The sequence below is a fragment of the Protopterus annectens genome, chromosome 13.part0 (genome assembly GCF_019279795.1).
Source record: "Protopterus annectens isolate FY-2018-M chromosome 13.part0, PAN1.0, whole genome shotgun sequence".
NCBI lineage: Eukaryota > Metazoa > Chordata > Ceratodontiformes > Protopteridae > Protopterus > Protopterus annectens.
The window spans coordinates 748,705,439-748,729,279 of NC_056747.1; positions in this window are offsets into that span (position 1 = coordinate 748,705,439).

The window sequence follows — 23,841 nt, forward strand, 5'->3', positions numbered from 1 at the left end:
AAAATACATTAAACTGACTGATATTGCCAACATTCTGGCAGACAGGTTTAGTGCAAACATCACCCCCCTCTCACCCTCTAAAGGGCCCATAACCATACCAGAAGAATGTAGAGCCCCGGCAATCACTGACACACAGGTTAAAACAGCCCTATCTAAAGCCAAAAACACAGCTTCAATGGGACCAGACGGAGTCCCAGGCTGTGTCTTACACTAACTCCAAAATGAACTGACCCCTCACCTAAGCACACTGTTTAAACTCAGCATCTCTACAGGCTACATACCCATAGAGTGGCACACAGCAACAGTTACCCGCTCCACAAAGGTGGAGCCACAACAGACCCTGGGAACTATCACCCTATAAGCCTGACTAGCATGGTCTGCAAGGCTATGGAGCGCATCATCATGAAACTCATTAACAGAGATATTGGGAACCTCCAAACATTGGACCCTACCCAGTTTGGCTTTGTTAAGGGCAGATCATGCCTCCTAAACCTGGTGGACTTCTTTGAGACAGTTACCAAGACTTTAGACAAGAGAAAGGAGGTCTACACAGCCTACCTAGACCTCGCAAAGGCTTTCAACACCATTCCACATTCTGATATTATTGACAAGCTCACCAGCCTGAACATAAACCCCTACATCATGAGATGGGTTGCTAGTTGGCTCACGGATAGAACCCACATGGTGAGAGTTGCAGGCTCTAGGTCTGACTCTAAACTGGTTACAAGTGGCGCCCCCCCAGGGCTCAGTCCTGGGACCCCTCCTGTTTGGTATATACTTCTCAGAGGTACAGGCAAGCACAGGAGGACGATGGCTGATCAAGTTTGCAGTCAACTGCAAACTGGGGGCCATAATTGACTCTCTGGCTGATACAGACATCCTCCAGAAGGGTCTCACTGAGACGGATACCTGGTGTCAAAATCATGCCTCAAGCTAAATGCCAAAAGGTGCATAGTCATCCCCTTTGGAAAAACAAAGTACCCGTGAACTACCACATACGTGGTAGTCCCCTAAATACCGAAAATGAAATAAGGGATCTGGGGACCCAAGTAGAAAGTAATCTCTCCTTTGATAATCATATTGCCAAGGTGGTTAGAAAATCCTTCTATGTGGCCCACCTAATCACAAAAGGGTTCGCATCTAGAACAAAAGAGGTTTTTGTGCCCCTCTACTCATCACTCATCAGACCCATCACAGAGTACAACGCCCCATTTGGGATGCACCTTACAAGACACCTGCAACAGCTGGAAAGACCACAGAAGTACCTCACCAAAAGGATTACTGGCCTCAAACAGATGCCCTATGCAGCCCGACTGAAGAAATTCCAGCTGTACTCGGTTGCATACCGCCTACTCGGAGGTGATCTCTGCCTGACATACAAGGCCATGTCCATCCCAGAATTGATGTACACACTCCACCTAAAAAAAAACAAATTCCCCGAGAGCCACACGCTCTAGGGATCTAAGCCTCACCATAACGATAACTAGGACTTGCTGAAGGGATAGATTCCTGTCCCACAGACTCCCCATGCTTTGGAACAGTATTCCAAGCTACATTAGGCAGAGCCCCTCACTAACACTCTTCAAGAGAAACCTTGAGGAGTGGATGGGAAACAAAAAGTTTACTCCGGGGATTACTGCAGTGGCTCTGCTGGACAGAGGCACAGGGAACTAATGGCTCTGCTGGACAGAGGCACTGGGAACTAATCTAAAGGGGTGGCAAAAGCCAACATATTCTGTCTAGGCTTACAAATGCCCTCGGGCAGATAGCCTAGTACTTACCTATGAACCTATAATGTCCCATATGCTGTCAGCAAGGCCAATATCATAGGTCATCTTAGAAAAAAAATCAAATGAAAGAACACAAAACACCTATCAGGACTTACTTCCATGGGTTACTATAATAAACACACCACAAAGAACCTTTACAGTATCAGTTATAAGCAATGAGAGGAAAACTTTATTTGAAATTTTAGATTATACTATGATGAATATAACAAGAAACTGTTTAATGGAAACTCAGTTTGTCATCAAAGTTTAGTAATTGCTATGTTGTCATTTTCATAGGAGATCCAAACGTATTTTACTCCTGTACAAAATCAAGACAATATCCAAAAATATAAACTCATTAATGATATCATTTCTAGTAAAATGCAAAAAAAAAGTAGGCTTGTGTCTAACTCATCCAAAAAAAATAAGCTGAGGTCTGTTGCCACTCCATGGAATAAAAATATTGTCAGTTAATACACATAAACTAATACCTGTTGAAAGGAGCTTAACTTGTACAGAAACAATGTCTTCCACCCATTTGATACCAGGCTGGAGAAAGGTCAGCCACTACACCTCCACCTACTGACATCTCTCTCTCTCAGCTAGTAATAAAATCTGTCACAGAACATGAAGAAATTATTCTTTAGGTTCATAGGTGTTTACTAGGCTAATGACCACACCTTTTTAAGTCTAGCCATGCATCCCAAATCTATGACAAGTTCTGGTACCCTTGATAAGTGTAAGCAGGGGCTTAGGAGATGAAACATTCACAAGCAGGGGCCTGGGAAATAAACCATTTATAGCCTGCCTGTGCCCATTTGAGACATATATGCCAAATCAGGGATGAATTTCCTGTTCCCCATCCAATTGTCCAAGTTGCACTTGAATTGGTGTAGGAAGGAACTCTGCTTCACATGGATGGGGAGCCTGTTCCCGAGAAGGGGTAGTCTTTGGGATACATACCTGGTTCTCCAGCAGGTCCTATTTATATCACAGTTGAGGTTTAAGTCTTTAGAGCAGGTAATGCTGGTGCTGTTTGTTTTGCTGACTTGCAGAAGGTCCATATGAGTTGACTTTCACAATGCCCTGTATGCCAGGCACAGATCTCCCCTCAACAGGCTATTAAAGACAGAATACAGGGATAGGGCCTTGAAGCGGTCTGCATAGGACATTTTACTTATGCCTTGTATTCTTTTGGAGAGGAATCTCTGTGGAAGTTCCACTTGTTGGATATGCCTGGTTAGGTACATACCAAAGGGGGCATTGTACTCAATGATAGGTCCAATGAATACCAAATATAGTGGAAAATACTTCCTTGGACCTAGATGCTATACCTTTGCTTATAAGTTGCACAGCATAGAATGATTTCATCACTACTGTAGATACTTTATGGTTAAAGGCTAGATTACTATCTATGTGTGTTCCCAAGTCTCTGACTATTGGGTCACTTCTAAGGGGTGTGTTGTCAATATGATAGTTACCTGGGGTCGATGATTTCCTGAAGGATACTATTACGCATTTCTTAGTATTTAATTTTAGTGCATGGCTCTGGCACCAGTTGTTTGTCTGTGTCAGCCCTTCCCAAAGAACATTTATGTCAGTGTGGGATTCAATGACGGCTTCTAATTTGCAATCATCTGTAAATTTAGTCAGCCAGAAACTATTGACATTGGCATTGACTTCACAGAAGTAAATGCCAAAAAGGAGTGGTCCAAGGACTTATCTCTGAGGGACTCAATTTGTGACTGGCATCTTTATAGAAGTGGATTCTCCAATTTCAACTTCCTGGGTCCTGTCTGTGAGACAGTTGGCTATCCACTGGGTGACATACAGGTTTGTACATAACCTCTTGAGTTTGTCAACAATGCCCAAGTGAGGTATTGTGTCCATTGCCTTGGCAGGTACTTTCAGTAGGCAGTGTGAATGATTTTGCCTCATCCATTGCTTTGATGACCTTCTCAAAGAAGTCCACCAGGTTGAATAGGCATAACCTGCCCTTGATGAAACCAAACTGGGTCGGGTCCACTGCCTGGAGTTTTACTACATTATTATTGATCATTTCCATGATCACTCTTACCGTGGCTTTGCATATAAGACTAGTGAGACTTATGGGTCTGTAATTTCCAGGGTCTGTAGATGGCCCACCTTTGTGCAGAGGAGTGACTGTTCCTATTCTCCATTCATGAGGCATGAAGGCAGTTTAGAAGCTACAGTTAAATAGAAATTCCAGAGGGCCTGATAGGTCATGTTTTATGCTATTTAGAAGGCATCCTGGGATATTGTGCGTGCCCACTGATGCAGTGTTCTTGGCCTTACAGAGAGCATTAAAGACCTGTTCCTTAGTGACAGCAGGGGGAGTTATATTTGATGGTATTTCCTCAGGGAAGGTTGATGAGCAGAGAGGGGTAAAGCTGAAGCTGAGTTTGTTGGTCAGAAGGTTTGCTATATCTTCTGGCTCAGTATAGGTGGCTCCATTTACAGTGAGCTCTGCGCACAATTGTGCACTGCCTCTGAGGTTCCAGACATAGCTAAAGAATGCCTTCTGCTTGTCCTTGGCCTAGGAGGCCATGTTTACCTCAAATTTGGCTTTGGTAGAGTTTGTCTTCTGAGATGTTTGTTTAGTTTGATGAGGGTGCTGTTATCCTGCTGGGTGCTGCACCTCCTAATTTTTGCCATGATTGTCTTCCTTCTGTTATACGGCCTGTTGTCTTTTGTGATTCCACCATGGTGGCTTGTTTTCTGAGTTAGTTCTGTACTTCTTCCTGGTGGGTACAGCTGACGCTATGCAGCTATTAACATGCTTGCATAATGTTTCTGTGAACAGTTCTGCATAGGCAGCAGTGTTCTCAGGGTTTTTGGGGGGCTTCAGATTTTGCCAGGTTATCACTTAATAGCAGGAAGTTAGCCTTAGAGTAGTTCATGGATATTCCAGGGTTAGCTGAGGGAACAGGTTTTATTTTTACTTCAAATTAGTGCATTTTGTGGTCTGATCTTACTAGAAAATATGTTACACTAGTCGGTGTGCAGTACTCTTCAATGTTATTGGGGACCAGCTACAGAATAGTTGCACACCTGATTGGTGTATTGACAATCTGGTCCAAGGAGTTTGTGTTTACAAAATCCAGGAATCTCTTTGCCTGTGCATTTGGTGTCATGTAAGATTCCGAGTTAATTTGGGGTTATTTAAAGTCATCTATGAATATAGTATTGGGTTGGATGTGAGTGCTTCTAATAATTTTAAATACATGGTATGGGTTTCCTGGGTCATAGAGGGAGACCTATAGCTTGCAAGGAAGTGGTATTGGATTTTGCATTGGTAATTTCAGCACTGAGTAGCTCAAGTGCATTGTCTGTTTGACCAGCCTTGAGTTATATTTATTTCTGATGTAAATTGAGACACCTCCAGCTTTATTCCCAGTGTGTGCAGTAGCTGATCTATATGTGTGGAATGCATTAAAACCTTGCACTGCTGGTGTGTTATCCACGGCTTTAAACCTTGTCTCATTGATTGCACAGATATCAGCCTTCTCTAGGGTAAAGAGAGCTTCTAGGGTTTGGAGTTTTTTTGTTTAGACTCCTAGCATTGAGCAGTAATACCTTTAGATTTTCTTGGTTTTGATTTGCTGTGTCAGAAGGACTTTCAGTTTGGCATTGCCTAAAAAAAGCACTGTGGGGGGAAGACAATGTTTTAGCTAATATTCAAAAGCCTAGAGAGGAGAGGTGCAGACCATCCTTGGCAAAACAGTATAGTCTGTTGACCATCTCCTTCCATGCTGACAAATATTGTACCCCCTTAGAATGACAACAGAAACTGACTATCATTAAAATCAATTGTCTTTTGTCCGTATTGTGGCATCATCCTAGGAGAAGGTAAAATGCTGCTCAATGCTAGGCTCATACTAACTTGGTACACATACTCCAACAGCTCCATAATGTCTCTCTTCATATAGTCTATGGAGGTATGTCTCAGGTCATTTAAACTCTCATAGACTATGACTGAGTCATACTGGTACTTGTGATTCAATTACCTGAGTGCATGTATAATGTGGTAGATACTAGCCTCTGATAAGCAATTGACCATGACTTTCTCCTTACTCAGCATGTAGAGAGGGACATCAGTGTGTCTCACAATGGGAGTCTCCAATGACTAGAATGTTGGATGGATCCATGAGATATGATTGTATGATGATGTGGGTGTTGCTTTGAAATAGTGCATTCATGGTTGCTGCGGTTATTTGTTATGTGTACTTCGTCTAGGAGGTCTTTGGAGTTTAGGAAGGTTACATTTAAGTGCCTCAACATATGTGGGTCTATATGCCTGCTTTGAATTATGTGTGATGGGTGCAGAGTGTGTACTACTGACAAACCTATTGACATTAGGAGTACTTTTATGTGATAGCTTTGCCTGCAGTGACATTGTGTAAATAAATCTCTCACATACCATATCAGTTTGTTTGAGAACTAACTGGGTTTCAGTAAACATGAGGCAATTTCTACATGGCCTCAGGAAGCCCATATCCACCAAGCTGGCAATGGAGATAGTGGAAACGTTCATCTCCATGGCAACAGACCCTTTTTATTGATTAGACAGTTGGAGTGAGAATATAAAACAATGCCAGGAGTATCCTGTTTGCAACTCTGGGGACAGTGCTTGTCACTGCAAATTAATTGTTGTGTGTGCAACTAGGTACTGGTGAAATTTCAATTATGCTTTTACTGGAACAATTTCACTCAAGATGTCTGTGTCTATACAGGGAACTGCCAAACAATTGAGCAGAGACTAAAAAGTAGACCCTGAAAATGTAAGGATGAAGTATTTAGACAGCTATTCTTAAGTTAGAAACAAATCAAGCAGTACTTACTGAAGAATTAGCTTGTCAAGAATGAAGAAAAGAGGGGAGTTGTGTGAATGACTACTGCCTGGCTACTACTAGTGCTATCTCACCGCATCTCATCTGCATGGGATACAATGCTCCTTTGTTTCTTCTCTCACCAGAAGCAAAATCTTATAACCAATCCAAAGATGAGAAGTAGGCCACAACCTGTTTGGTGATCCACAGTCTTGTCCCATGTGATGCAAGGGTCTGTAGGCTTTTTGTAGCCTTTTCCTTATAGATGCCTAGAATAGCAATCAGGGATGTCAAGCATAGACACTCTCTGCCCAACCAGAAACAGTCAGGAATCAATGTACTCTGCTTCTACTCTCACCATGATTAGAATATAAGCACAGATTGCAAGCTGTCACCCATAAAGCAGTTATTAGGCTTCATGGTGATAAGCAGTCCCCAGGAAAGAATGTCCATGTACTCCTTCTCTCACCAGGAGAAAACAGAAGCACTAATCCCAAGATGACTACTGAGAGGCAGAATGTGGACTCTCCAGTAACTGGTGGTCCTGCAATAGATGTTGTAGATTTTAAAGATAAGATGGAAAAAGATGGGTTAATATCCTAAGCAATGCAGTATGCATTAATCAGTTGGATATGAAAGAGGGGGGTAAATTAGGTAATAGCTGCCTAAGTGGAGCACCACTAAATTTAAAAGAGAAAGATTGAAAGAGGGAGGCACTTTCTATTCTGGTTCTATGGAATACAGTGGGATGACCAATACATTTAAATAGTTGAACGGGGGTGATTTCACAAAATGATAATTTTGTGCTTACTTACAGTAACCAATGAAAGGGGAGAGGGAAGGAGATATGTGGTCAAATTTACGTAAGGGGCAGGCAACTAGAAAGACATTTGAGTTTAAGAACACAACACCAGGGTGGGATGGTGGTTAAAATTTCTGTGACCACAAGAGAGGCTCTTTCCTAGTTTTAATTAGGACCAAAAAGAACCATTTGCATCTTGTCTCAACCTCCCAAACTGCAAAAGCAGTGAGAGCACGCAAAAATTGTTTCACTATATCATTCTCTAAATCTTGGAGAATCACAGTATATATTGATTTAGTGTAAATACCCACAACAAAAATACCCCTGCACATTCTGAAAATCATTTGTATTTAATCTGCTAAAAAATACTGTGAATCATGACTATATACTGTAGCAAACTAAATAATGGAATTGAATTTAAAATCATAATATATAGAAATAGTCTTAAGTCTTTGACCCACCAAATGAAACAACAGGTCTAAATAGAAGTGGTTGAACATTTTATACAATTTCAAAATGACAGTTCTAGGGCATTCAACCAGTTAAAAAATATAAGTGTTGAAATCTAAACAGTTATTGTAAAATAAATCTAACTGATTGTAACTATAAGCTAAGTTAATATATATTTGTGTGATAAGCCATAATGCTTCTTGCGTTATCAACAGGACAGTATCATCATTTATATGCATTATCACCAACTCTCTCCCTTTGCTTGCTTTCAAAATATGAATGTCTTTATTTTGTTGTAACTTAATGTTTTAATTTCTTCCATGGTCATATTGTATCAATTACATTTTGGGGTTTAACACAATTTTTCTCAAATCTTCCTCATACATCAGAAATACTTCAGACTTGAATCAATGTGTTTAAAGTACTACATTTATTTCTTTAAGTATTAAAAAGAAATGGAGAAAGATGAAAATGTTTAGCTCTAATTTATATAGGAAAGAAATATTATTCATTATTCTAGTAATGACCTGAAGTTTGTTAAAAAAATAAAACAGTCATTACAATTTTCTAAGCTTATTTCAAATACTTTTCTGATAAGTTGAGAAAACTATGCCATATGTTATTGAAAGGAGTAGCCTTCAGAACTTTTAACATTTTTGAAGAACTAGCAGAAGAAAGGGATGGAAAATGTGGTCTTATTTTAAGTAAGGATGCCAATAAAATTGACAATAATGTTATAATGTTACAACTGTAAGGGATTATTATGCATGCTTTTCCTATCACATATAATATTGACTGTATACAAATTAAGGAAGTGATTTTAAATAACTGGAAGGTATTTGCTGTTTACCCAGATGTATTGACCAAGGCAGGTAATAATGTCTGCTTCATTTATAATTAAGCTATTAATAATGCAGAAAGATTTGACTGTAATTTCTCATTCATTGTATATTAAGTCTTCTCTTCCCTATATAACAGCTTCTATGTTCAGAAGAGGACAAGAAAAGTATCACATAAGATATAAGAGGACATGGTTGCAGTTCAAAATATTAAATGTATGAAAGACTGAATACTATTTTTTTCTTGTTTTTCTGGCTTAATGCCAGCTGCTGTATATGTGACATTATGGTACAGTAGGGACTGGGAATTTGCCCTTTCTCCACTGTTGTGTGATCTTGGAGCTTGTATATACAATTAACAGGGGGTAGGAACAGTGCAGAGGGGTTGCCCCTTGCATAAAACAGTACTTTATTTATTTATTTATTTTCTGTTTTGTTTTGTTTTCTGATTCAGTCTTTTTAGATTACTGTTTTTTGTTCACTCGTGAACATTCAGTTTTTCATTAAGTAATCGAGGATGCATATGTAAACAAACTCTACTGGTCAAGTGACACTTTATATATATATATATGCAAGTTGCTGTGCGGAGTTTTAGAAATTCCACCTGCTATTTTTAGAAGAGATTAGACATTGGTAATACAGAAAACATGTTAGAAATGAAGGAGCTTACTTGGCAGTTAAAACTAGATGTTGCACATCCCTAGGGCTTAATGAGACAATAAACATTAAGAGTGTGTCTAGTCTGCAATCCATGACTTGATCAAAAGCAAATATATGAATATTTAAGGAGTACAAAGGTTTGCCTTTTGTTTCTGTTAACATTTTTCATGTACAATTAATTTTGGTTTTATAAAAAGAAAGATATTCTTTTTCATTGTTTTAAATGTTATAAAATTGTGATAAGATCAGAACATGAATTTGTATCACTGTTTTGTTCCAATGTTTCCTCTGTACTCATTTACACTGAAACGGTTCTTAAATCAATCTTATGTATATTAATTATTTAGCAATGGTTAGTTTATGTACATGATTTCACTCATCCTATCTATTTATAACTATATATATATATATATATATATATATATATATATATATATATATATATATATATACACACACACACACACACACACACACACACACATATATATATATATATATATATATATATATATATATATATATATATATATATATACATATAAATTTACCTGTATAATCTGTTGGTTTTCTGATGAAGATGAAAGCATCAAATAAAGCTTTTACCCTTATTGTCTATGCATTGGATTATGGTTTCATTTTGAAGTAGAAATAGAATTGATATGTGGAAACATGTAGGGTGGTTAGACATAACATAAGGGAATTTAAAGAGGTCCTATATTTAAATATTTGTAGACCTATGGCTATACATTTATGGTAATCTTGATATGACTTATGCAGGGCATATTATTTATAGATTAAGGGTTAACTATTCAAAATTCTGAGACCCACTTCAGTGAGTAGTGAAATACAAAGACTGAATGTCTGAAATAATTGACTTGCAAATTCCAAGTCCAAGATGGCCATGTCTCAAAATACTCCTTTTTCTCTAAACTATGGAAGTTTCGGAGTTGGTATATATAAGTTGGGGGGTGTGGGCTTGACTCCTCTGCAAAAATCAAGTTTAAAAGACAAGAGTGAGGTTCAATATTCACACTTCTCCTGCATTCTTGGCCTGTTTTTGCAGTGTGCCTGCACTCAACATTATGAGTGCCAGCCTTTCAATAGGAAACATAGTAAGGTCTATAACAAGTCTAGCAGTTATAGTAGTTATATTGTGTAAGCATGTTTAAATGCATGTTCTTCAATAACACTGGTCATACAATCTTTAACATCCACCTAAACTACCACCAGAAAAAAATATTTGTTTAAGATCTATACTTGTGACTCTAAACAAATTTATAGTAGCAGTGAAGAAGGCTGCCTTTGTTTTAAGTATGCATATGTCAGAAACAATTTCTGACTTATACTGAACTTTGCGTTTTTTTCTATGAAAGGCTGAAACTATGTTTCCCTTTAGCACACCCATCCATTTCTCAGATTCGCATACAACCACCTGTAACTAATGTTGTATAAGATACATTAGCACTTAAGTTGTACCTTTAATACATTCTATATTGGTTTGCACTATGAGAAGTTAGGCCTAAATGGGGTGAGTGCAACAGTCATCTCTAAAAACATAGGCACACATTCATTACAGAAAAGAAAACAAGCCATATTAACATTTTTACATTTACATACTATACATTACATATATGTTTTCTTTCTTTATAACAACTCATTTAGTCCAGCATTTCAAAAATTGCTCAGTTCCTGCCTTCCATTAAACCTCACTCCCATGCTGAACATTGGTTTGCATGGAGTGTTCCCACAAAGTCTGTGTATTTCTATGCAATTTGTCTTTCTCTTTTATAAAGATTCTATTTTTAGTGTTTTTTTTTTCTCTTTTACAATATTCAATACTTCAAAATAAAGATAGTTTAGATTTTGATTTCCATTTTCTAGCAATTATGATTGGCAGCCAATAGAATTAAACATAATAAGGTCTTACTATGTCTAGGCAATTCAGTTCCTGTGGTGCAGCTTAAGAATCACTCCCCCCAATATTTCTGATAGAGTATTCTGTAGGAAAATGTTTAAATCTGCCAGCTCATTACACTCCCAAAAAATAGGTTCTCAGTTATCTCTTCCTTCCCCATCATACTTCCAATATTTGTTATCTACCTATGAAAAAAGTCTTATTTGGACAGTAGCATGCCATGAAGCCTATCATGCAATCTGTGAAGGCCAAATATGTCCACTAATGATTATATGAATTCCTATGACACTGCAAATAAAGAATACAGAAAAATTAAAATTGTAAACATTGCTTTCATTTGAACTTCTTTTCAATTATATATCTGTTTTTAAAGCAGCAGATATGATGTCTTGTTCAGTTAAGGAACATGGCCAGAAAAGGCATCACCATGTAGTTAAATTGTATTCTCAGTTAGGAATCATGCATTGTTTTCAAGCAAAGAGTTCATGAAATTGTTTATTTATACCTTAAAAATATAATCAGCATTTGTTGGTCGTTATAATACAAATGAGACAAAATGACTGTGTGTCACATATGGCTGAAATACAAATGAAAAAGTACCAAACATGGATTATTGCTGCATACCAGCAAGTATCATTCCATTCCTACAACTAGCTGATCACTCATCATAGACATCATAAACCTTACTTAGCAAATACAACCTTTAGGGAACTCTTAAAACTTTATTGATAACAAAAATGAAGCAAGGAAACTTACATCTCTTCCTAATGCATTATCTGTTACTGATATGTACAAAAAATAGAAGCACCAAGTGATGTTAAATAGTCAACTGTCTTTTGAGTGATAATTAAACATCTCCCCAAAACATTGTCTTTTACATCAGATGGATTTCCTCAGCTTGCCAATGTGCTTACTGAGGCCCAAGATGTAGAATGGCCTTTCTTTTCAGGGAAGTGTTTTCTGTAGCATTTTTATATCATAATACACTCAAGAGGTGTGACACAGGATGAGAAAAATAGCTAGGTAGGGTGAAGGGAGCAAGCAATGGGGGTGAGAGTGATCCCTTCATCAAAGTAGAAGTACCTAAAATGTATTGCCGGCCTTCAGTGAGTAAGGATCATGATATGGCATTCTACTCATTCATTTAAACAGTGATGGCTATGCAGCTGCTTAAATGAGTTGAATGAATGTTTTAAGGAAGGGAGGAAGGTATCAATTTAGCTAGCTACTGCTCTGCACAGGATGGCAGACTGACTGTTTCAACAGTGTTTATTTGCAGCCTGCACAACAAATACAAGTACTAGACCACTAGCCTGAGAGGACCCCCCCAAGGAGAGTTACACAGTCAGCATGCTGACATACAGACAGCATCAAGCAAATCCAGTGTTTCATTTGGCTGCTGCTCCAATTGTTTAAATCATCTTTATTTTTTATTTTTTTGTTTCCTTATTATAACCGCTAGCAGCCTATATAGTATCTTGAATTGTCTTCTGTTATCACATTGAGTCCTATTAGTGCTGTCAGTGCTGAGTGAGAATGAAAATGAGCAGAAAATCCCAACCTGAAGACCAGTATCATATAGTCTCATGACAATTGAAGATGGTCAGTAAAAGAAGTATCAGATGCCATCTTAAAGCTCTGTCATTTGCATTTCTTTCAGTGTTAGAGGCATTAATGTTAAGTGAAAAACTTAAGTCTTCACAGCAAATATGATTTTTTTTTACCCCTAACCAGGAAAAGCCGAAAAAAGAACAAAATATGTTTGAAAAGTGTATTAATTTCCAGGAGCTATATTTTGAAATAGAAGAATTGCAATGTTCCTCTTCATTGGCCATCTCAGGTTAGACTTCCTCATTGCATACAAGTAATCATCCCATTTTATGTACTTCATTCAACCACCATTTTGTCTACAACCTCAAATATTGTTTGAGGTCACTATATAATACCTGAGGTGTGATATCTAAAATACATAACCCAAGTATAATGGTGATGTCTCTGTAATTACTTCTTCTGTAAATTAATATTCTGTAAATTAATGAACTTAGGTATTATAATGATTTTTTTCAAGGTTTTCCAGTCTTCAGTATGAGATGTATACATTACACCAAAATCACATAACTTTAAGGATCTGGTCTAATAGGGGATTTGAAGTCTTGTTATAATGTGTGGGACTATTAATTATTTTTGTGAAACGAAATAAGTTCATGCTAGATATAGGAGAGTTAGAGCTTATGTCCAACCAAGTGACATTCATGTCACCTAGTAAGTATTATTTCTTGTGAAATTGTTATTGTAGGAGCTCTTCCAGTATAGCTGTATTGTTGCTGGGAGAGATGTAAAAAAATAATAATACATATTCATATTTTTTATTAGATTTAAAAAAGAGTTATAGCGGATATAAGCTAATCTGATTTTGATGGCTGGGGATTTTATTTCAAGTTCTAGATAAGTATTACAGTTACTATGTTTGTGTGAATGGCATCATTGCATCTAGATTTGTATCACTAACAGTGCTTTAATGGATGCTTGATAGAGTAGGTTTACAGCACTTTAATGGATGTCTGGTTGGTAGGTTCCTTCGAATTCTTGTTTCACATATTTGGGTGTAAAATTAAAAACAAAATATTCCAGAAACAATAATAACAATTATTATTATTATTATTATTATTATTAAAACAGAAAAGCATGAAAACATGTTTTTCTATTTTTGATTTTCAGTTTTACATACCTTCTTTAGTTGCTATTTCAGCTTGTTTTTTGTAGTGTTATTGCATCATACTTATATTATGCAATGTTTTACTCAAATATTATCAGATAGTGTACCATTTTTCATTTCCTTTCATTCTGTAGGGGTAGTATAGATAAGAAATTGAATAATCACTGCTTTAATGAATAATATTAATTAATATGAGGCAAACAATCAGAAGTTCAGATAGGGAATAACTTTCAGTCCTTTTTCCTCTTCTGCAAGTGGGCAGATTTCCAAATTACCATGGCCTGTTTTTTTTCAGTCTTTATTGTCTTGCTTTATAAGCTACAAAAGCCTAAATACTTTACTCAAATATTTGAAGGTAAGTATCACCATCTTAACAGCAAATTTTCATACATAAATTTCTTTAAGGAATCCATATTCTGCATGTTAAAGAATTAATAATCAAAATACAGCAGCTTACTTTATTGACAAGATACATATACCCACATGCAGACCAATATCCCATTTTTTGACATATTATTAACCCAAGAAAGTAAAAGGAACTGTGTTAACGAAGTCCTATATTAAGGAAATATGTCAGCTGACGTGTCACATATTGTTGTTTTAATTACTATTATTATTTTTATTAGTTAAAATAGTTATATTCTTATCAAGAAAACGTTTTGATTTTAGAAAGGTAACAGTCCCTGCAAAATAAATGTCATCATATTCCTTGCTATCATGATTTAGTGATCTTTGAAGAGCTTATTTATAAAATATATTACCAGTTAGTCAATAACTGCCACATGGTGCATTTAATAAATTTAATTGATCCATTGCAATATGGTTTTATTGCTAGAAAGGGTATGAGTATGTAAAATCCAATAATACAAGCATTGATTGTGTTTATATAATCATATGCTTTTATTTAACACAGACTTGGCTCTAATCTCCACTTGATGCAAATATACAGCATTTTGCAAAACTGACAGTCAATATATGTTTGATATTTTGAAACTTTCACAGCCACATCTGATATATTTATATTTACCAGTGGTTTGACTGCTCCAGTTCAAGAGTAGCATGTTATACTCGGGCAGGGATGCATGCTTTTGCCTACTTTATTCAGTATATTACTGAACCCAGTATTGCTAGATTTTATGATAATGATCATACTGGTTTTGTTCATGTACATGGTTTAATTTGCAACTATTTTATATATGGATGATATTCTTCTTATAATCTCTTATATTGAAAATGTTATTGGTGCTTTTTAGTTAGCTGATAAAATAGGTAAGATTACACATACAAAGTTAACTCATACAAAGGTTTTTGTTCTACACTCAAAACATCTTATTCAAATATTGTATTTTCAGAATACATTTATTCATAAAATGTGTCACAGAGATAGTTTTATTAGTCATAAGAGTCAAGTGTAAAATGTTTATAAAAATACAGTCTGTAAGCAGAAGTCTTTATATATACATTTTTAAATGAAACTTTACTTTTTTGAAAGTTTTTAAAGTTCCAAACAGATATTTTAAATTCAATTTACTATATGTCCTCTCACTTTAGATTGATCCTGAAAATGTCACATGATCTGAAAATTTGTGCTTGGGGGAAGGGGTTACACAGATTCCTGGGAGGTATTAACTGCAGCTCAATGAGTGGCCTTCACACTCACCACAATGGAGATTCAGTGTACAATGGGCTTCAGTAAGGGAGTATCACTCACTTGTGCAAGTGATGTAACATTTCAAGAGTGCCAGTGCTCCCATGTGCTCCTCAGTCTCTATAGGGATTCTACTATGAGAATATGCATGCCAAGCATGTGTTCCCATACTCTCTCCCTGAAAAGAGGTGAACCAGCATTTCTCCCCTTCTCCCTCTTCCACTCCCTCTCCTTCTCCCCTTCTCCAGCTCCATCAGGTGCCTGAGTCACTAATCAGTCTGAGGTCATTACAATCATAGTCATGGCTTTTCTGCACCAATAATGCTGGCTCTTTTCAATTAATATATTCAGTGAATGTTAATAAGCAAATTACCAAAGTGACTCATCAGGAATATTTGGAAGAATGTTTATATCAGTTACAAAAATAACAATAACACCAGATGACACAAGTTTGTTTAGTAGTTTGAATACTGAAAAAGCCAGCCAATGGGGAGCGGGGGGTGATCAGCCAGTGCCAGGGTGCTCATCCTGGGGTGACAGAGGTAGTATGACCTGCTATACCAGTGACTCCAACAAGAATGGAGGAGGTTGCAGTTACGAAGTGCTGGGATGGTGAGACTCTGGCCACTCCTAAGGTGGATAGACATTCTTGGGTTATGTATAGACATGGCTTGCAGACTTCCAAAATAGCAAATTCTCATGATACCACTGATCAGTGCAGGGAGCAGCCTCGTTCAAATAACGTCTCCCCTCTGAAGGGAATGACTGGGCATATGGGTTCTCACCCTGATCATGGAAGAAATGTGCAATAGGGTTCCTCATAAGACTTGATAATAGAGCAAATGGGTGATTTTGTTGGTATAAGGAAGACTTGAAAATGGTTATAATGAGACCAAAAAAATGGCAAAAACTGAGATGTTGATATGTCTGTGTATAAATATTGCTTTGAAGCTAAAAGATAGAAATGGTTAAACTGGTAAAATAATTTAGCTGCATACAAAAAGTATTTATATTTGCATTTGTATCATGTTTAGCTTATGAAAAATATGTTTTAGAAAGAACATTGATTACTGATAAATTTGCAGATGAGGAATAAGAGAGATGGCTGGATCAATGGCAATACTTGTTTATGGAGTATATCTTTGAGGAGTTTGTGAGAATAAGCCTAGCTTTGCGTGAAAGAGTAGTACAGCCTGAAATGGCCATATAAGATGACATTAAAAGAACTGCAAAACTGAAATAAAATATATGAAAGTTCTTGCTGGAGATGGAGCTAGGGAGTAAAGTGTGAGTGGCCAAGTGCATAACGTTACCATGAGTAGATTCTGAAAGAAACAGTTATTACCGACTGCTGCAGATTTTGTAGGTCTGAAGGTTTTGGCCATGGTGCAATCAGTCTGGATTTTTATCACACCGTGTGTTGAGCTGTCATCAGTTTGCATTTTGTTGCACCTATCATTTTCAGATGTTGCCTCCTCCTCCTCCTTTTTCAAGTTATAGAAACGATTCTACTATTACTATGCCCGCTTGTAATTCTTGATTGAGCAGCACATTCAAATGCACCATCATTGTTGTTAATGCTGTAAGACACAGGTAAGAGTTAATACTAGCAAATGTGAAAACTGCTTAACAAAAGCTGTACTCTGAGGGATTATTTGGCAAGCATACCTATTTCTTGCAGATCCTGAAGTGTTATAGACATATAACAAAAACTTATTTCATAGCTGTCAAAGATGCTCCAGATGTATGGTTATATATACTGAACTGTTAACAAATCAGTGATTTACAAGAATCTTTTCTCTAATGCCAGCAGAAAGAAGTGCAGGAATCCTGTTATAAAAATGTGGAGGAGCTCGGTTTCTCTTCATTCTTGGTAACTTTTTATCATTGATTTATTAGATTCGCAGTCATTAGATGTAATATTCTTCCATTTCCCAGCTACCAGAAGTACGCAATAGGCTATATGTTAAAAAAGAGCTTTCTCACAGAGCTTATCCATAGTGAATCATGCTGTGACACGACTCTTGTGAAAGATCTGTCATCTTATAACTCAAATTAGCTGACTTTAGAAAGTAGCAAAGATCATTCAGCTATTTTTGCATGCTTCGCTTTTGAGGAAATTTACAACTGGTTAATTATTATATGTTTAATCCTTTATAGAAGCTGTCAGAATGTAAACCAGTACTGTAATTTACAGCTGAAGTAGACAAGTTCAGATTATGACTTCTGTTTTGCATGCACTGTGCTAGCCAGGGACATATTCTTGGCTCCTTATTAATTCCTTAGTGTAACACACTACACTGTGGAGTCCCATCACAGAAGCCTAGCTAAATAACTTCTGTTTTCAATTAAATGCACCTGCCATTGTCATTCTGTATCAAGCTGTGTAAGAAAACAGATGAAGGTAAGGCACCTTTGCAGTTCCCAAGAGTACTTCAGAGTAGGAAATATGGACATGACGTGCACTGTTCAGTCTTTTAGCTTATATTTGACATTATCATTCGATTCAAGGTCACATTTCAGAAAGGCGACAAAGTACCCTTTTTCAAGAACTTGTTTATTGTACTTTCAGGCATATCAGTGAAAACAAAGTCAAATCAATATCTTGGTGGTAAAAAGAGTACACTAATGATGGTCTTAAATAAATGTCTGTCTGCTCAGCGAAAACTGGTGTCAACTACTTGACCTAGTTTGTGCATGAAAAATACCCAGTACCTGAGAGCAAGAATAAAATTACTAGAAAAAAGATTTAGCACATACTACCATGTGTTCACGCAAATATGAGAATTCCAGATGTCTAATGTGTCACAGAAGATTTGCCCACAACCTTACACAGATGTGTGGTATTTGTTACTTCTTAAGTGCTCAATTATTCCTGAAACTAGTTTCTAGAAGTCAGAAATGTTTAGAGTGCAGGTACAACTACACTTCATACATAACTCACAATAAATAAATAAATAGTTTAATTTACAGAGCAATACACATTAGCACTTAAAGCAGTAGGGCTGATTTCCAATATTTACCTAGACAAATCACAGGACACCTGAATGGTAAGGGTGTGACAAAATAAATGTATTTTAAATGTATTTACAATGTCTAATACATGCCTATACTTTCTGAAAGACTCATTATGAGAAGTTTTCTGGCCTGCCTCATATATGTACTTCAAAAGATCTATCATAACTGTACAGTCGCATAAGAAACTTTCCTTGACAATCTGTGTCAGGAAAAATACTTTATGTAAGTTTCCAAAGTAAGCAGGAAGCACTAAGGAATTCATATGTTTATTGTCAGTTGATATGCTTTTATAATTTTTGTCATTTTGCTTGTAGTTGGTAAATCTTTCATTAAACATTTGTTGCCTGTTTCCAGCTAATATACTTCCATACCATGAATCATCAGATCTTTTGGGCTGAATTCCATACTTTAGATGCTAATTATTTAATCTGTTTGACTTGGGCACTTTCAAATTTTAGTGCATCTGTGTATTGTATTGGATATTCACAATCCAGAATGAAGTTTGTTATTTTAAATATTTTGACAGCAGTACATCACATGTGTATGTTTGATAACATTCTCTGTAAATAATTTGCGTTCCTGACCTTGTGTACAGACAATGTTTTTGGGGTGTCACTGTGAAATGTTCAAGTTTTAAATCTTATTCTAGCATAAGGTGTTGTATAAGGAAATGTTAAATACTGTATTATTATTCCACATCCTGATGGCAGTAGCTGGCAGTCTTTGAAAGCATTATGGGTACTCTTTTCCCTTTATTATTGTACAGGGCTTAACTTGATCAGTGTTTGAGATGCTATGAACTGGCATTTTATGATCTTGCAGTTGTATTTATTTAAAATAATATTTATTTTTGAAACTGTATACACACACACATATATATATATATATATATACATATATATATATATATATATGGCACAAGGGCATGCATTTATTTATTAATAATAATGCATATTATTTGAAAGTATTCTTGATATATTCTCAACTAAGTGCAATAAAATTCTGGATTTGGTCCTTACCAACATAGGGCAGCTTTGATTTCCACCACTTGTAACTTTCTCCCTAGTCAAATCAGACCACAAGTCAATCACATTCACCATAAGACTGAAACCTGGAGCATTTTCCAATATCTTGGTATTCAGAGATTATGTGAAGGCTAATCTACTAAAACTGTATGATGACCTAGCTAAATTCAAAAGCCCCTTCCATCTAGATGATCCTATTACTTGTGTAGAATCCTTCACTGCCAAATAATTGTATGCACATGTAAATAGCTGTATAGATGTATCAGTCCTCATCAAAAATAAATACATCACCAGATTCAGAAATAAACCCCTATGGTGGAACCAAAATATAAATAGGCTGTATCCATTAATCCATCCATTTATTCACCCATAATCCCATTCCCCATGTGTGCACATGGGGTTGGGGTGTCACATCAATAAAAGAAAAAAATAAAAACAATAGTCCAAATCCAAGCGGATAATAGATCAGTTGCCCAACAAAAATAAACAGTCCAAGTACACATAAAAGGCAACCAAAATATAGGCAGGCTCCTCAAAGCAACTCAAAGCATCAAATACAATGCAAATCTTTGAAGTATCACGCTGGTCACAAAAAAGTGTAAACGAACGTTCTTTATTGGGTACAGTTAGCGCTTTCACCTCCTTGGCTTCATCAGACTGTATTCAAACCCACCAAAAACAGTCATTTATATATCCAATTCCCATTATTAATTAGTTGATTGAAACCAATAAAAATCCATAAAAACGTCATCTGCTTAATAAGATGTATATATAATTTAAAAAGACATACGTTAATATTCAAAAGGCAGTATAAAGCGCTTGATCAAACATCTAAAAACAACCAATATGTACATATTCTAACATACCCAGCAACTGCAAAAATCTGTCTATTTCCTCTAAAAAATATATATATATATGTATTTTATTTTATTTTATATTTTATACTATTTTATCTATTATGTTAAAAAAATACTTATACATATCCATATCTTGCACTATATGCCAATTCCATTGGCAAATCCTGGAACGCCCTACCAAACAACCTAAGACTTATGCCCTCTCAGCACCAATTTAAATTACATCTTAGAGCATACTTGAAATCCAAATGGTTATGCCCTTGCTCCAGTCCAGACTAATAAGCTATTGTCCCTGCCGTACCTAGGCTTCTCTCAGCCTCCACCTAACCCAAAAACCAAAGAACACTCTATTTAGCCCTGCTTGTCTGGCTGTTCAAATCTGTACCTCGTTAAATCATTTAATAATTCTTGCTTCTCTTATTTGGTCTTTAAGCATCTGTGTATTTAATTGTACTCACTTGTTATAGGTTTATCATTGTATTTGTATTAACCAGTATTATCTTGTGTAACAACATCATTGTATTTGTTAATCTAACTATGACCTTTGAGCTTTTCTCCCCGGGCCTCCACTGAAAATGGACATGTATCCAGTTGGACTAGCCCGGTCAACAAATGTAAAATAAAATAAAATAAATAAAATAAAATAAATAAATAAAATAAAATATCCAAAAGACATTCGCCCCTAAAGTTAAAAGAACCTAACGCTATTACTCAACATTTAAGTAAAGTGCATAAAAATCTATTAACAGTGTCAAAGCAGGCTAATAATAAATGTTCCTGTGGCTCCTGCTGTCAAACTGGGCTGTGCCTGACAGTCAAACACTACTATCTGATGAGAAAGTTTTCTAATAAATTCTAAAGAAGTTTTCTAATAAATTTTAAGACAGTGCTATGTGCTATCAACTAATGTCTATATCTATCCAAGATATCATCAGGAACTGTTATTAATTGATACTAGACGCTAATGAAGTGTATCCATGATGTTTACCTAATATATATGTATGTCCCCTTTATTTCCCTGTTACCCTCAGTCTCCGTTTCTTTAGTATCATTTGTATATTTATCTTGTCATTAAGACCCGGTGGATGATCTGCTCTCAACCGGATGATCCATCTGAGTTCCAGTTCTAATGTATATCCCTCCAAGTCCCCTCCCCTAGGGCTGGTATATACATGTTGGATAACAAAGAAACTGAACTTGTGCGATGAATCATACATAGCACAATGTCTAGCTAAAGCATTGTGTTCCTGACCAATCCTAATGTGATATATGTGTTCCCTAATGCGAAACCTGAATTCTCTATCGCATGCTTCGCACTGAGCTAAATAGATCACATTAGTACTCTTGCAGTTAGTTCCTGTCATGAAGAAAAATTCTTTGTGTACATGAGGGGACGTGAATATAGTACCAGTGTTGATGAAACTGCACTGGTTGCAGTTACCACATGGGATGGTGTTAAAGCATGTTAACCTCTTCTCCATGACTGACCTGGGCTGGAGTATCCTTTTGATATTTTTCATGTTCTTGTAAATAAACCTCGGTTTATCTCCCACAAGCCTCATAATCTCCTCATCTGCTCTCAGCACATCCCATCTATCTCCTATGATTCTCCTGATATAACTAACATCAGAGGTAAAATATACAGGAATACTCAGTGTGTTCTCCTTCACATTAATACATTCATCCGGACCATTGTCCAACCCACTCATAGCTATGGAGTTTTGGCTGGAGAAATAAGGGCAAGCTCTGGTACCCCTGAGTTCAATGGAAGCATCAATGGCTCTCTTGATCTCATCTATCCTGTAGGCCCTCTCTTGTAACCTGTGGCTCAGCCCCTCTAGTTCTGACTTAAAGCCCTCCTCAGACGGGTTGAGTCTAGAGGCTCTCATTGACTGACTCCTAGCCACACTCTCAAAAACATGCCTGGGATGCATGCTATCCCTATGTAGGAGTGTGTTCCTATAGCATTTCTTTCTATGGATGGAAGTATTCACCAATCCATTCTCCAATCTCATGATGTTAACATCCAGGAATGCAACAAACTCCCTTGATGAAGTGGATGTGAAACGTAAGAAGTCCACTGATTCATTCATATATTTTTCAAACTCTAATAACTCCCTATCATCACCTCTCCACACCAGAAAAAGGTCATCTACGAATCTTCTGTAGAAACTGACATGCTGTCTAAACCTCCCTGATGTGAAGAGTATCTCTTTCTCCCAATAAGCCATTACAATGTTGGCGTAGCTATTGGCACAACTAGTGCCCATAGCCACGCCATCATTTTGGATGTAAATATCCCCATCAAAAATAAAAACGTTGTTCTCCAAAACTGTCTCCAAGAATAAAGCCAATAGCTCTATCAGTCCCTTACTCAAATTGGTGTATTTCTGTAGATATTGCATAACCCATTGAACACCTCTGTCATTCGGAATGACAGTAAAGAGACTATTCACGTCAAACGTGACAAGGATATAGTCATCATCTTCATTTAACTTGGAGATGTAATCATAGAATTGCAAGAGAAACTCCTTGCTGTCTCTGAGAATAGACGAGTTCTCATCTACTACAGGTCTTAAGTAGTGTTCTATATACAAGGAAAATGGTTCGGTCAACCATCCTTGTCCTGATACGATGGGTCTCATGGGAGGATTGCACATATCTTTATGCGCTTTGGGGAGACCCCTTAATGTTGGTATAAGGGGATGTTCAACCTTTAGATATTTGTATATACCTTTGTCTATGACATAGCTTTTAAATAGATCATCTATCATGTCATAGACCAGGTGTACTTTCTTCATCACATCCACTCTATTCATTCTGCTATAAGATTGACTATCGCTAAGTAGCTGGTTCACATTCCTCTTATAATGTTCATAATCCATCAGCACGATACATCCGCCTTTATCTGCGGATGTGATAATGATGGAATCATCATCCCGTAAGTCCTGTAACACCTGTCTCTCTATTAAATTAAGGTTCCCTTTACTGTGGAACCTCTTGGTGTTATTATTATAAAAACTATATAGGTCATTCTCTACGAGTCTAGTGAACGTCTCCAATACAGGATGTAATAACGGGATGTAAGTGCTTGTTGGTTTGAAAACATTCGTTGTATCCTTATCTTTATTGCCATAATCTAACTTAAGCTGTATGTTCCTGGTGAACAGTCTCATGTCAATGATAGAGTCAGATATCTCGCTTCTACGAGTAGGAATAAAGCTGAGACCTCTGTTGAGTATGTTCTCCTCATCTACACTCAGCTGCCTACTTGACAAGTTAATCACTA